The sequence below is a fragment of the Dipodomys merriami genome, unplaced genomic scaffold (assembly GCF_024711535.1).
Source record: "Dipodomys merriami isolate MVZ:Mamm:240054 unplaced genomic scaffold, mDipMer1.0.p SCAF_7, whole genome shotgun sequence".
Classification (NCBI taxonomy): Eukaryota; Metazoa; Chordata; class Mammalia; order Rodentia; family Heteromyidae; genus Dipodomys; species Dipodomys merriami.
In genome coordinates this window covers 45,101,873-45,116,723 of record NW_027206290.1, presented here as the reverse complement: position 1 = coordinate 45,116,723, position 14,851 = coordinate 45,101,873, and the positions used below count along the sequence as shown (strand labels likewise).

The following is a 14,851-nucleotide window of genomic DNA, read 5'->3' as shown; positions in this document are numbered from 1 at the left end:
ATTATATTTATTTAGTCTTTTCTCTGGTTCCCGACACAAGACTTCTCAAAAGAAGTGCCGTCTGTTGCAGTGAAGTCATCCTTGTAGGTAGATTCAGGATAGATGCCGATTGCCAGAGGATCTAATATTCAGTGAGAGGATTGAAACTCCCAGCCCCATCCTTTGGCCTCTGGAGAGGGGAGAGATGCTGGCGATGGAGTCAGTCAGAAGCGGTCTGCAATTTAATCAGCCATGCTGCTGTAACGGAACCTTCCTAGGAAGACTAATGGGTTCAACTTTTTATTACTATTATTATTTTTAATTACTTGTAAAAGTGGTTTCAATTCAGCAGGTCAGTCAGTATAAATATATACACCTTTTAAATTTATTTTTTCTTGTGGTTATTATTAAGTTGTTGTGTAAAGAGTTGCAGTTTGGTAAGTCAAGTTATCAGTACGATGCTTCTTGATTAATGTCAGCCCTTCCATCCTTCCCCCCATCTCTCCCAACCCCACCCTCTCCTCACGTTACGTGGTTCCATATTCACATATGTACACTGAATATAATGAATATGATGATGTATCCATCCATTCTTCCTTTCCCCTTTTCTTTGACCCCCACTAATTTCCACACCACCCCCCGCCCAGCTGCTGACAAAACATTTTTCAGCTTTCTGATATTCGTTTTGTTCAAAGGAGTCACATGGTGGGAATCCTCCCAAACAAGACTACTAGTTTGGTTTGTTTAATAAATGTGTGTGACCAAATGGGGTTTTGGGAGCTTCCAGGTTAGAGGACACTTTGAGATTATGGGAGAGGGGGTATGTGTCTATGACCTAACAGGCTTTCGAGAGGTTCCAGGTTGAAGAATACATTGAGATGTTAAAAGATTGGAACCCTAAGAGGGAATGGGAGCTCTCTGCCCTTTCGCCCATATTTCGTCCCACATATTTGTCCTTTTGGGCTGTTCCTGAGCTATATCCTTTATAATAACTGAAAATAGAAAAGTAATTTTCTGAGTTTTGTGAACCACTCTAGCAAAGTATTAACTTGAGTAGGAAGGTTGTGGGAACTACCAGCTTACACCTTGTAGTTGGCGTCTAGAGGACAGGTTGAAGAGGGTCTTCACTAACTCCAAGTTGTGATTTTAGAACTGAATTGAATTTTAAGAGACCCAGTTGATATCCAGAGAATTGGCAAACTGGTTGGTGTGAGATAAATAAACACACATTTGGTGTTAGTAATGTTACGAGTAAAAACAGTTCTGAGTAATAAGTTCTCTGGCCTGGTCGGGAACCATTAGACATAGACTTGACCATTTGAGGTTGTTCACGCCATGCTGTGTGTCAGGGTACCAACAGCTGCCATGGCTGTCTGACCCTTTAACAAGTATGGGTGTAAGCTTCATAGAGAGCCAGTGTCTGATAGATTGACTTTTGATCTTGAGTAATAAAGACACAAAATTCAGCAGTACAGAAAATCAGTCATTAAAGGCTCTCTTTTTCTCACCTAGAGAGAATCCAGAGTAGGCAGCTGAGGGCTGATATAACAACTCTCAAAGCTCAGGGTTCTAGAAAGTCACTCTGTTCATTCCTGTGGTATGATTTGTCTTGGGGTTTTTTTTGGATTTTTTTTCCTGCACAGGAGCTCAAGGTAGTTATCAGAGTCATTACCCTTTAAAATATTTCTCAGAAAGTTCCCTTTAATGATTTGTTGCCATCTCTCCTTGGCCAAAGGAGGCCTTTAACTATGCCTTTCTGGTTGGGCCTATCATTATCCCAATGCAGAATTGGGGTTCTAATAGTAAGAAAGAAGGGAAGGGTGATATTGGAGGGATAATTTATTGTCTCTGCTACAGGGCTTTTACTCCTCCAGCACCTCGCTATCATGATGTACAGTCCTCAGGGTGGAATGGACTTTTGGAAAATGTATAGTTATTAAGGTTAAGAAATCTGGATTTGGAGATAGATATTCTTGGTCTCAAATTTGCCTTCATCTCTCATTAGCTGTGTGAACTCCAAGAGTTTACTCAATATGATTGAGTTCATCTCAAGATGGACTTCCTGTATGAGTTTAGTGGTCTGCAGAGCCCCTCAGCACAGAGCCTGGCACCCAGAATGCTTGTGGGAAGGGTATCACAAGAAGCATGTAGAATGTGAAGTGAGGCCACATTCTTGTTTGTTCTGCAGGAGTGAGAAAAAGGCATATTTCAAAATCAAGATGGGTTCTTAGACCTACATAATTTATTATCTAATTTATTATCTGAGTAGGGAGGAAACTATCTTCTTGTTGGAAATGGCCATGATGAGCCTAGTAGAAACCAGGGTTAGTCTCAAGACTCTGTCAGTCAGGATAGATGATTTGAAAAGATAGTAATTTGAGAGAAGAGAATATAGAAGACTTCATCCACCTATAGACCCCAGCCTCCCACCCCTCTACTTGTTTAAATGAAGCTGCTATTTTTTTTTGTCAGTGGTGGAGCTTGAACTCTGGGCCTGGATGTTGTCCCTGAGCTCTTCAGTTCAAGGCGAGTGCTCTAACACTTGAGCCATAGTGCCACCTCCGGTTTTCTGGTGGTTAATTGGAGATGAGTCTCACGGATGCTCCTGCCTGGGCTGACTTTGAACAGTGATCCTCAAATCTCAGCCTTCTGAGTAGCTAGGAGTACAGATCTAGTCATGGGCACCCAGCTGTTTTCAATTTAAATTTATTTTATTGTAAAAGTGATATACAGAGGGGTTACAGTTACATAAGTAAGGTAATGAGTACATTTCTTTTTTTAAAATAAGTTTTTTATTGTGAAAATACTGTACAGAGGGGTTACAATTTTATAAGCAAGGTAATGAGTACATTTCCTATCAAGCACTGTTGCCTCCTCCTTTGTTTTACCCCTACCATCCTTTCTCTCTCATCTCTACAACTACACTCCCAAAGTACATTTCTTGTTGTATAGTGTTAACTCCTTTCTTGTCTTCTTCCATGTTCCTTCCCCTGCGACTCCTCTCCTTCCCAACTTGCAAAGTTCATTTCCAACATAATGTCTCGTGAGTATTGCTAGTGCATTGGTTCACTCTTTGTACTTTGTCTCACCATTTTGTTATTCCCTTCCCTTCCCCAAATCAAATAAATGTATATACAAGACACAGGGTACCAAAATAAAACTCAGTGATAACAGGATAAGCCAGAGGAAAAGAAAAAAATGAATGAACAAAGAAATAACTTCACACAATACATTTAAAAAATCCTCTGAGTTCATTTTGATTAGCATAATTTTATATGGTTATGTGTACATAGCTGTTGAGCGATTGTTATTCTCTGTAAGAATATCCTAGACATATACTAATTATTACAAATGAGGGAAACCATGGAGCATATGTTTATTTGGGTCTGGATTACTTCACTTAATATTTTTTCCAAGTTTTTCCATTTCCTTATGAGTGGAGTGATGTCATATTCTTTCTGATGGAAGCATAGAATTCCTTTGTATATATATATACCATATCTTCTAGATCTATTCATCTACTGAGGGGCATCTGGGTTTGTTCCATATCTTAGCTATGGTAAATAATACTGCAATGAACATAGTTGTGCTGGTAGCTTTAGTGTGGCCTTGTTTGTGATCATTTGGGTAACTGCCCAGGAGTGGGATTGTTGGATCATAGGGGAGCTCTATGTTTAGTCTTTTGAGGAATTTCCATACTGCTTTCTAGAGTGATTGAACCAGTTTACATTCCCTGCTGCTATGGTTTTTAAATGAAACATACTCAACAGGCTTGTTGAACAGTTGGTCCCCAGTTGTTGGCACTATTTTAGGATGTGGTGGAGACTTGGCTGAACTGTGTCCCTCATATATTGAAGTACTATCAACAGTACTTCAACATGTGATGTTTTTATGAATAATTTAAGACATGATTAAGTGAGGTCATAAGAGTAAACCCTAATCCACTATGACATCTTTAGAAGAGGAAGATTGGAATAGTGAGAAAAAAAGTAATGTGAAGAAGACACAAGAAGTATGCGCCAGTCAAAGCAGAGGCTTCAAAATCATCAACTCTGCCAACACCTTGACCTTGAACTCCCAGCCTCCAGAGCTGTAAGGAAACGAAGTTCTGTGGCTTATGTCATCCAACCTGTGGTAGTTTGTTATGGCAGCTCTGGGAAATACAGGGTTTTAGCTAAATTGTTTTAAGTTCTTGCCATACACTCTCTTCCCTTATTTTTCTCATAGATATCTAGTCATGTCTTTGAGCGGCCCTAGTATCTTGACTGAGAATTTTAATCTATGGACAACAAGGAAGAGGCAAGTTTTGGATGATGTGGTTGAGAAGTATGTGACACTCTATTAATATAGGAAGATAGAGATGACTTTGGGTTCTTGAACCCTCTGCACAGAAGTTCCAAGAAGAACTCAGGGGGAAATATAGCTGATCTAGACAACGAAGCTCAATGTCAGGGCTTATTTATGAAAGCAGTAAGAATAACAAACCTCACACATGTGTGGCATTGAGAACATAGCTTCAGAGAGAGGATAAGGCTCCTACCTGTGTTCTACCACCTGCAACAGCCATGCCCTAGTGATAAGAAACCCCTAACTTTGTGAGTCCAAATAGTTTTCTTATGGCCAACTACTGCTGCCTTTGTGCAATCTGTTTGCTTTTATAAAATACAGAAATCTGTCGGGGGAAAGATGTTGGAAGCCATTGTGTGGCAAGATCTATCAAGTTCAACTGGATGGGGCCTACACTTCCCCAGCTCCCACTTCTTTGATTTATGCTCAGGTATCACATTTGGCCCAGAATCAGGACCAGGAAGCCTGTGTCTATGGAAAATTTTGCTTTGGGAAATACCAACTTTTCGAGAAGAATGGACATTTTCTACCATTTTCTGAGCCCTGTGATGAGGAAGAGACCACATATAGGGGTCATTTTCCCACATGGCCACATCATGTTTTGGCATGGTGCCATCTTACACCCATGTCCACAGATTAGTGCTAGAAACACAGACTTGGTCCCTGTAGTTATTCATGCTTTTGTGTATAACTTTCTGTTGACCAGCTGCACAGCAGAAGCAGGGGACATGTTTTGCCTGGCATCTTGGGGACTATTAGATGAGGGTGTGCAGCCCTGTCACTCTGGACTTAGCATATGAAGCTACTGCCATGATTTGTCATTACTGGACAGTAGCAAAGGTTAAGGGTGCCATCTGGCAGCTTTGGAGAGAAGACCTGTCTCTCATTTCAGGCAAACCCCAGGAATTTCCTTTAGATTTATTCCCCTGCTGGAAATGCTGCTGGCAGATGACCTCCAGCTGTCAGCTGGCTTCATAACTAACTGGGCTGAAGAGCCAACTCATCCAAGGGTGTGCCCTCTTCTCAGGGGCAGCACATGTCTGCTGATGGACCTCAGTGGGAATCTCAGAGCTGAGCCCCTTCGGATGTCCATCCTTAGGACAGCTTTAAAGGGCCATCCTAGACCCAGAACTCTCCAGAAGTGCATGCATGGAGACTGATCTGCAGTCAAGTCTCTTCCTCTGCCTACCCCTGCTTCCTTCACTTTCCTCCCTAGGCAGTGAGCTGATGTTCATACCTTGGAACTGTCCTACGACTACAGGTCTCCAAAGTTTGCTTTCTAGAGAAGGAAAAAAGCCCCTCTATAGCTGAACACACCTAGCAAGGAACATTTGCGACACCGGGACAAGGTGTATTGCTTCTGGGGGCAGGCACTTGGCCTATAGGCCACAGACACATTGTCAGAAGAGCTGGACTCCAGGTACTAGGTAACAGGGCTAGAGTATTAGTTTTGTGTTAGGGGGTAGGAGGATAGAGGAAAGGATAAGGGAGAAAAGAGGAAGACAGGGAAGGGACGAGAAGAGAGATGCGGGGAAAGGGAGAAGAAGAGGGAGGGAGAGAAAGTGTGTGAGAGAGAGTGTGAGAGGATTAGGGTTTCAGTGTTTTCACCCTTCAATAACAATAGGCAATAGAGCAAAAGAGATAGAATGAATTTTCTGTCTCAAAGAACTTGTAAAGCTGTCAGAGTATATATACAATCAAATAACACTTAAATAAAACAAAGTAGTATATACCCAAACTCACAAAGTGGAAAAAATAAGGCCATGGTTTCCAATTCTGATAGAGAACTCTGTAACCTTCTCATTTGTTCATGCATCCATTCATGTATTTATTGATACTCTATTAGGTACCATGTACTATACTAGGTTCTGGCATGCTGAAGATCTCATATTCTAATGAGGAGGTGGGACTAGGGAGATAAATAGGTAAACAAATAGAGTAAAAAGCTTGAAACACACTGTTGGCAAAGTTCCTCTAGGGAAACCACTGCTGTCATATGTCATTGGCAAGAGTAGCAAATAGTACAGGACATTTAGCAATAATAATCAAAATTGTAATTGCGCATACCATTTGATGCAAGAATTCTACTTTGGGGAGTTTATCGTAAGGAAATACTGAAGCAAATTACCATAAGTACAAGATTACTCATTGTAACATTATTTACAATAACAAGTATTGGGAGAATGCCAGGCATGGTGACATACACCTGAATAGAGGTGGGGATTGGGCGGGAGGATGGAGAGTTAGAGGCCAGCCTAAGGTACATAGTGTCTTACAAAAATTACTGGGAGAAATTAAAATGTGCCCAATTATGGACTGTCCACACCATAGAATACTGTAGTGCTGTCTGGAAGAAAGAAATTTGCTTTTGAAGCTTTTTGCCATACATTAAAGTGCAGGTGCTGATGAGACTCAAACCACTGTGTTACAAAAGATCTTTTGGGGGGAATATAAAGAGTACATTACAAGAAAGATACTTTAAAATTGTGAACATTACCTTGCAGTTAAGTAGCTATAAGCCAGACATGTATATTTACCTTTCAAATTGCCTGTCATATGAACATATTATTTTTTAAAATAGTATAAAGAAAGTAGTCGTATTATGTGAGTATAGTATACTGGGGTATACTTAAAAATGTGTATGAGTTGTAAGACATCTGATGGAGGTCAGACTAGATGATCTTTAACCCTTAGGCTCTTGCGAGTCTATGGAATTATAGGATAGGACACCTACTCTCCTTGAAATTTGGTAAAGAAATTGAAGGTAAGTTTGGACAGGGGTTTGAGAGTATGCATGGAGGGCTGAAAGTCATTTTTCCTTCGCCCCTTACCCCTCTCCCAGTTAATTTGCAAGTGTCCTGTGTGGCAGGCTGGCCTCCCGGTGAAGATGGGCATGTGGCAACTGGCGGGCTGTCCAGATGTTGCTCTACTGTTCTATTTGTTTTGTGTTTGTAATGCCAAAGACTACACCAGAGCCTTGGGCATGTCAGGCAAGTGCTCTTCTGCTAAGCTGTATCATCAGCCCTGCTTCTTTCTTTAAATCCAAACCAAAGCAAGTAGACTCTGTACCAAGAGGAGAAGGTTTTTTGAATAATTGAAGGTATTTTTTCTCCTTTGTTGTCTTGAGCTACGTATTTCTAGGAACATATCAGCTATTTGTGAGCTTCCTGCTGTGTGAAAAAGATGACATTGTGACTTTGACACTCATTGAAGGAAAAAAAAACCTCTTAAGGCAGAGTTATTAGGTGATTTATCTCAGTTTTTAATAAACCAAAGAAGTAACGTTACAAGCTAAGGAGCTGCATTGGACAAAACCAGCTGAGGACAGACACAGAACGAAGAGAGCTGGGCCCAGTGGTTCATACCTGGAATCCTAGCTGCTCAGGAGATTGAGATCTGAGGATCAAGGTTTGAGGTCAGCCCAGCCAATTAAGTTCATGAGACTCTTATCTCCAGTTAACTACGAAAAGGCTGGAAGTGGAGCTGTGGCTCAAGTCATAGAGGGCCAGTCTTTAGTGAAAAACCTGAGAGAGAGAGCTTAGGTTTTTACTTCAAGCCCTCTACTGGCGTGTGCACGCGTGCGTGCGCACACACACACACACACACACACACACACAAGAAACAATTAAAAAAAAAAACAGAACAGAACACAAAAGAAAAAGTAATGGAAAAGATCTTGGCCTGGAGCAAACTGGATGCAGACCAAACTCCTTCTTTCTTGAGGCTGAATATTCCTCTGTGGCAGTTTCCAAACTGATTCTGGGAAGGTGACCCACATAAAAAAAATCATAACTGAGGAAAGTCCTGTCCCCCTACTGAGCATGCCTTGCCTGGCATAATTCATAACTCTCTCACAGCTGGGGCTCAGCATTCTGGCTCCTCTGGTTTCTTGTCTATGATGTTGGTGATTTCCATCGGGTCAGATTTTCTAGGTGTTTTATTCTCACTTCTAAAGGCTGTTAATGTACCAACCATGCTGAGCTTTCCCTCCTTCATTCTCTACTTTTTCAGAAGAGGCTTCAGAATGCTATCTTCACCTTACCATGTCCTTGATCATGTCCAGGTACTGGCCATCTATTTGGCATAATTCCCAATGAAAGATTCCTCTTCTTTTTTTCAGTCATGTAGAAAGATTCCAATCGGCCCCCTGTGGCTCAGGCCTATTATCCTAGCTACTCTGGAAGCTAAGATCTCAGCATTGAAGTTCAAAGCCAGCCTGGGATGGAAAGTTGGTAAGTAGCCAGCAAGAAACCAGCAAAAAGGCAGCGATGGAGCTGTGGCTCAAATGGTAGAACCCCAGTCTTGAGTAAAAAACAAACAAACAAAAAGGCCAGGTGAGAGGCCCAGAGTTAAAGCTCCAGAACTGGTGCACACATGTGCACGTGTGCATAAACACACACACACACACACACACACACCACACACACACACACACACACCACACACACACACACACACACACACACACACACACACACACACACCAAAAACAAAAAAATAAAAAAGGAAAGAAAACAAATGAAATGTAAAAAGAGATTCAAAGGCTGCAGGTGCCCAGATTCAGACAACAGTGAGAAAGGAACTTCCTGAAGAGACCTGTGGCCTGTAGGCACATTGCTACCCCCCTTTCTGTCCCTGAGTTTTTTTTGAAGTGACATTGAATCAGCTTCTTTTGGATTCAGTCTTTCATACACCTGAACTCTCCCACACCACCCAGGCCAAGCGGTTTTATTATTGTGCTAAGATGTGTGTTTCATAAGATTTACCATTTTAATTACTTTTAAGGATGGGCTCTGGTTTAGGTTCATTCGCATAGTTGCATAGCTACTACTGTCATCTATGTCCAGAACTTGTTCATCTTTCCAAACTGAAATTGAATACTAGCTCTTCATTCTCCCCTCCCCAGTCCTTATTGACTGTGTTCTGTTTTCTGTTGCTATGAATTAACTTCTCTAGCCATATTGTATATGGAATTGTATAGCATGTGTTTTTCTTTTTTCTTTTTTTTTTTTTGGCAGTACTGAGGTTTTCTGTCCTCAGTACTCAGGATTTTGAGTTTGCTAATAAGCAAACTTGGGCCACTTGGGCCACTCTGCTAGCCTTTTTTGCATTAGATTTTTTTGTTATTTTTGTTAGTTTCATTTTATGCCTGGTCCAAACTTTAATCTTCCTATTTGTATTTCGCTACATCATGGGGGTGATAGGTACATACTGTTGGATGATAGTCATAACCATTGTTGGAGAAGGACTCTCAAAACCTTTTTGGCCTCAACTAGCACAAATCATGATTCCCTGATCTCTAACTCCCAAGCAGCTAGGATTGTGGGTTTGAGCCACTGTTTCTGGATACCTTTGTCTCTGTGACTGACCCACTTTACTTGACATCATGTCCCTCATCCTTCCTCCTTTTGGTTTTTACTGTTCCTACGATCTCATCCCCACAGATTCTGCTTTCTTCCCTTTCTTCCTTGTCCCATCCTCCCAACTCTTCTCTACTTTTTTTCAATATACTATCTGTAACTCCCATTCTGTGGAAAACAAAATCACTAAATGAGTCATAGAATGTGGCTTCCATCATCTGTGAGATGCTCAGCCAGATACTGTTCTCTAAAGATACTACCTGCCTAAAAACTGGTTTTAAGGCCATTTCTTGACAGAGGTCATGGCAAAATTATCAAGACAAGAGGAGCGGAAGCAGGAAAACAAGAGACCCCAGGGAAGGTATAGAAAGCACTGTGTCCTGACAGAAAGCTGAGCCCTGAGCCCCTGCAGCCTTTTCTAGGGACTGGCTCTTCATTTTCCCACTGCCATATGCTCTGAGACTTCTGGACTCTTGGCCAGTTGCTTCCCACCTCTGTGGGATTGTCCCTGGCTTCCCACCGTGTCAGAAATTTTTGTTTGTTTGTTTTGTCATGTGATAAATACCTGAGAGAAACACTTTAAAGGAGGAAAGGTTTGTTTGGCCTCACAGTTTCAGTTTGTGGTTGGCTGGCTTCATTGTTACAGTCCTGAGGGGTGGGGGGATGTGGTGTTAAGGACTGAGCTGTTGTGCCATGAGGCCTATGGTGACATTGGGCTCTGCTTACCTCCTACTGCTAGGAAGGAGAGAGAAAGAGGGGAAAGGGAGGCAGAAAGGAAGAGAGGGAAAGAGAGGGGAAAGGAGAGAAGGAAGGAGGAGGAGATGGGGAAGAGTCTGGAGGAGACAGATAAAGAGAGAGGGACAAAGAGAAAACAGGGAGAGAGATAGAGACAGAGAAACAGAAGACAGGGAGACAGAGGAAGAAAAAGAACAGACACAGAAGACAAAGACAGAGAGTAAGAAGCCGGAGTAGGAGGAAGACAGAGATAGTCAGAGACAGAGGCAGAGAGAGACAGAGAGAAAGAGGAGGAAGGAGGAAGAGGACAGAGACAGGGACAGAGAGGAAGGAAGAGGAATAAGAAGAAGAAAAAGAGCACAGAGATAGAGATAGAAATAGGAAGGCCCCAGATGAGACGTGCCCCCAGTGATCTACTTACTCCTACTAGGTCTTATCTCTGCCCCTGAGGAATTTATCACTTCCCAAAACACATGAACTCTCTAGGGAGCATTTCATTTCCAAACCGCCACGTCTGCACATGAGACAACAGGACCAGAGGTGGGGGGTAGTGGTGGTTCCACAAATCTGGCTGCCTTTTCTGAGATCTTTCTGCAGAAACAGCATGAAGGCTGGGGAAGCCTTCTAGCTAGCTTCCTGCCTAGCCAAATGTGTGCAGGGGAATTGTCACCAAACTCTATTAAAAACTGCCTCTTTTTAATCTCTTAATTTTCTTCCCTTTGGTGATGTGAAGGCTGATACGTTTGGAAGCTCTTTGGTGCAAGCTCAGTGGGATTTCTACCAGCCCTGAAGGCTGTTACTCAGGAGTATGCCTGCCAACAGGTGAACCCCAGGGCTGCTGAGAGATGGCTGTGACACAAAGCCCATGCAGGCGAAGAGTGACCCAGTTTTAACAGGAGAGTACGGACTCTGTGATTTTTCTATTATTGGACTTAATATGATTGCCTATTATTTCGAAGAAAAGGGAATTGCTGGCAGCCTCTTTGTGGGATTTCTCTGGAAGGGCTGGCAGCAGCTTACATTTAGCTATTCCTTTCATCAGCTGCTTGTCAGGTCATTTGTGATGGGTTGAATTGAACAGTTACAAACAAATAATGGCTTTCCTATTTGCTTCACCAAAACAATTTCTTTTAACGTGTCGATTTTTATTTGCATTTTTAGTCTTCGCCGCCAAGTAATGAATATTATAATTGCATTTGAAAAAAAAAGAGTCTGGTGCCAGTGTTTGTAATGGCTCCCATGGTTGGGTGTTTTGTCTTGGTTTGAGGTGGGTGGCAGTTTTCTTTCACTGCCTTCACCGATGAAGGCAGCTGTGGGTGATCTGCTGGGCTGGGAAGGGTTAGGAAGTCAACTGGTCTGAATGAGCATTGGTGTTTTACTCATCCTCAACTGCTTGGCATATCCTGGAAACTATCTCTAGAAACTATCTCATTCTGGCTATTGGGGAGGCTGAGATCTGAGGATTGCAGTTTAAAGTCAGCCGGCACAAGAAAGTTTGTGACACTTTTATCCAGTCAGTCAGCAAAAAATCTGAAAGTAGAACTGTGGTTCAAGTGGTAGAGTGTTGTCCTTGAGTGAAACAAGTAAGAGAGCCCTAAGTTCAAGCTCCAATATCAGCATGCATATGCATGCATACACACACACACACACACACACACACACACACACACACACACACACACACACTACTATCATATACTTAATATGTTTTTGCAAAACTCTAGGCATTCACACACAGTGAGAGTAAGGGAGGATAGTCTTAGGAGAGGAACACAAGGTGCAATGCCTATGTGCATTTGGTCATACAAAAGAATATTTCTTGAAATGAACTCCAGGAAGTGGAAACAAGGTTTTTTCCTTTGTTACTGTTTTTCTTTTCTTTTCTTTTTGTCTTATTTGTTCATTTATCTGTCTTTGGAGGGTAAGGGGAGGCACAGAAATAGAGGGAAAAAGGGTGAACAAATGTAGCAGTGCACTTACTACAAGCTGTATTGAAAACAATCTATATAATTGTGGGTAGGGGATGGGAGGGAAAAACTGGGAGAGAGGGAGGGAAGTGGTGACATTGTCCAAAAAAAAATGTACTTATCCCTGACTTATGCAATTGTAACCCTTCTGTATGTCACCTTTATAATAACAATAAAAAACTTGAAGAAGTTTGACTTTAATGCTCTGTACATTGTATCAAAGCTAGTATTTTTTACTGTTGCTCAGTTTTTCTGTTGCTGTTAAGTCTTCCATAATTTTCAACTTTTAGTATGCTTTATCAAATTCATCCAGAAGATACAGAGTGATATTGATTTCCATGTACTGAGGACTTAGTGTGCGTCAAATACATGGCCTTGTTCATATTTAACCCTTTCAACAATTCCAATTAACCATCCCATATTTTCAAACACTAGAGGAAGAATGATACAGATTTATAACTATGAATTTGGGCTAGCTGGTCTGCCATTTCTTAGCACCACCAGTGCCCTGGCTCGATTATTATTATTTTTTTGGCAATTTAAAAATGAAAACAGAGAAACCACTTATCATAGCAAGCATTGTCAGTGAATTCTTCAGCACAGTCTGGGAGGAACAGATGCTTATTTAGGTGACTCTGGGCATTGAGGCTCTAGAGGAAAGACAGTCTTAGGCAGGGGAAGAGCACCTTCCAGAGTTCTGATCACTTAGCTCTAATTCACGTGTACGTTCACCCATAGGGAAATAACAACTTGAGTTTTCTGAGTCTAGCCTGATGGTGTCTTTAGTGAACCAGGTTGCTTCTCTAAAAACAGCTGGTAATTGCTCACTTAAAGATCCACGGAGGGGCAGCGGTGGCCAGATCATCTTCTCCATCTCCTCCCTCAGACCAGGCGTTTCATGTCACCCTCCGATTCTGTATCCATCCTAGCCTAGGTCTGGCCGGTGCCATCGGTCTTCTCAATGCCCCCCAAGAAACAGGCTCAGGCCGGGGGCAGCAAAATGGCGGAACAGAAAAAGAAGGAGAAGATTATTGAAGACAAAATTTTTGGCCTAAAGAATAAGAAAGGAGCAAAACAACAGAAGTGTATCAAGGCTGTCACTCACCAAGTTAAATTTGGTCAACAAAATCCACATCAGGTAGCACAGAGTGAAGCTGAAAAGAAATTGAAGAAAGATGATAAGAAGAAAGAATTACAAGAACTAAATGAGCTGTTCAAACCTGTTGTTGCTGCTCAAAAAATAAGTAAAGGTGCGGATCCCAAGTCTGTGGTGTGTGCCTTCTTCAAGCAAGGGCCGTGTACTAAAGGAGATAAATGTAAGTTCTCTCATGACTTGACTTTGGAGAGAAAATGTGAAAAATGAAGTGTTTATATTGATGCAAGGGATGAAGAACTTGAAAGACACAATGGAAAATTGGGATGAGAAAAAAACTGAAAGAAATAGTGAACAAGAAGCATGGTGAGGCGGAAAAGGAAAAACCAAAAACTCAAATAGTGTGCAAGCATTTCCTTGAAGCTATTGAAAACAACAAATATGGCTGGGTTTGGGTATGTCCTGGAGGAGGTGATAACTGCATGTATCGTCATGCACTTCCTCCTGGATTTGTATTGAAGAAGGACAAAAAAAAAAAAAAAGAGGAGAAAGAAGATGAAATTTCATTGGAAGACTTGATTGAAAGAGAGCGCTCTGTCCTAGGTCCAAATGTTATCAAAATCACTCTAGAATCTTTTCTTGCATGGAAGAAAAGGAAAAGACAAGATTGATAAACTTGAACAAGATATGGAAAGAAGAAAAGCAGACTTCAAATCAGGGAAGGCACTGATGATCAGTGGTTGTGAAGTGTTTGAATTTCATACTGAACTTGTCAATGATGATGATGAAGCAGATGATATTGTTACATTCAGGGAACAGGAGGTGATGAGGTTGATGATTTCATGAGTGTAAATGACATAGATTTAAGTCTGTACGTCCCTAGAGCTGTAGATGAGACAGGTATTACTGTAGCCAGTCTTGAAAGATTCAACACATTTGCTTTGGATAAAGATGAAAACAAATTAAGCGAAGCATCTGGAGGTAGGGCAGAAAATGGTGAAAGAAGTGATTTGGAAAAGGACAATGAAGGGGAGGGACAGGAAAATGGAGCCATCGATGCTGCACCTGTTGATGAAAATCTTTTCACTGGGGAAGATTTGGATGAATTAGAAGAATTAAACACACTTGATTTAGAATGATACCGAACAAGTTGATAAAAAGTTGTCAGCTCATCATGAGTTGAAATTGACTGCATTAATTTTTTTCACCTAGAAACAACAGGATGTTTATTTCCCATGCTGGTTCTGGAGGGCTTTCTGTCCTCCAAAAAAAGAATATTCTCCCTCCATCTTTTCTTCTGACTTTGGCTATATCTCATAATAAGTTCAGAGTAATTCATGATAAATTAAAAATATAATGGTCGTTGCAGA

General features: G+C 41.5%; 1 pseudogene; it reads left to right on the top strand.

Annotated features, from left to right (window-relative positions):
• The first annotated feature begins 13,349 nt into the window (after nt 1-13,349).
• LOC138817145 (zinc finger CCCH domain-containing protein 15 pseudogene) lies at nt 13,350-14,620 on the top strand (annotated as a pseudogene).
• Nucleotides 14,621-14,851: the final 231 nt, after the last annotated feature.